This window comes from Mustela erminea, chromosome 19 (assembly GCF_009829155.1).
Source record: "Mustela erminea isolate mMusErm1 chromosome 19, mMusErm1.Pri, whole genome shotgun sequence".
Taxonomy (NCBI): Eukaryota; Metazoa; Chordata; class Mammalia; order Carnivora; family Mustelidae; genus Mustela; species Mustela erminea.
This window is the reverse complement of record NC_045632.1, coordinates 57,027,990-57,029,486: the sequence shown is the minus strand read 5'-3', so window position 1 is coordinate 57,029,486 and position 1,497 is coordinate 57,027,990.

Sequence of the window (1,497 nt, the reverse complement as noted above, 5' to 3'; positions counted from 1 at the left end):
AGAGAGATCACAAGTAGGCAGAGAGGCAGGCAGAGAGAGAGAGAGAGAGGAGGAAGCAGACTCCCCGCTGAGCAGAGAGCCCGATGCGGGACTCGATCCCAGGACCCTGAGACCATGACCTGAGCCAATGGCAGAGGCTTAACCCACTGAGCCACCCAGGAGCCCAAATCTTTTATCTTTGAAAAAAGACCCATTCTGGGGCCCCTGGGTGGCTTAGTTAGTTAAGCGTCCCACTATTCATTTCATAGGCTCAGGTCATAATCTCAGGATTCTCTTTTTTCCTCTCCCCCACCCCCATCCCATCACGCTCCCTCTTTCTCTCTTTCAAAAACCAAAAACCAAAAACCCAAAACCCCTGTTGTTTTCACAGTGCTCCTAAGAAGGCCATCTCAAATATAGGGCTACCTGAGGTCCTGGAGTTATTCAAAGATCACCGTCCTTTCTTCCGGCCAAGGCAGAAGGAACAGATCGCGGACTGAAGGCCCCGCGGAAACAAATCCCCAAGCTAAGAGAGCGGGAGACGGGCGCCTGGGGAGCGCCGCCGGGAATCAAGAGGAACAAGGTCCCTAACACAGGTTTAAACCTTTAAAGGCGCCCCGTGACTTCGCACAGCTCAGCGGGAAGAGGAGCTTCTGGAAAAGCCGGGGCGGTAGGCGGCGAGCCGGCAACTCGCAGAAGGTCGGGCCCCGCCGGACGCCCTGGCCGTCGCCCCCGCTTCCGCTCATCCCGCGGCTCCGCCGGCCCTGAGCAGGGTCGGGACAGACCCTGACCGCGCACCCGCTTCCCAGCCCTGCGGAAACGGCCCCAAACACTGCGGCAGAGCCAAGAGAAAAGGAGCGCGTGTCCACCCTCAGAGCGCTCGGGACCCGGCGTCTGGAGGGGTCGCTGGGACGCTCAGGGAGGGCCGCGGAGGCCCGGCGCGCCCCAGGAGCCCCCAGCCCGGGCGCTTCCCCTCCCCCACGTGCCTTCTGGCTCAGTCGCCGCCACTCCCGCTCCCCTATTTCCGCACTGTCGAGGTTCTCGCTCCGCGCGCCGCACCAGCCACCCCTGAATCTGGCTCTGAGACGGCGCCGCGGGCGTCGGCCTGCGAGGTCCGCGAACTGGACGGGCGGACGGCGCGGCTTGGACTGCGCGGCAGCCCGTAGCCCCCATCCTTCCTCTTCCGGACTTCGGTGTGGATGGATCCCTTTATTTTGGCGAGCGCTGCTTTCGACCAAGAGCTGCCCTGGACAAGGAGCCGTTAGTCTTCGAGACTCTCGGGTCCGCGAAGATCCCGGCTCCCAAGACCCCACCGACGGCCTCAAGCGTCCTCTCCGCGGCCGGCAGCGGCGCGCCCGGAACTGCGCAAGCGCGGCGCCGCCGACCCCGCGCGGGTCACTTCCGGGGGTCGCGCCGCCCGGCTCTCCAGGCAGGGCTCGCTGCCCTCGTGTGTGCTCGGCGGCCGCCTCCCTCCGACCGGCGCGGCGGGACCCACCCGAACCGAGCCGCGGGGCCCGC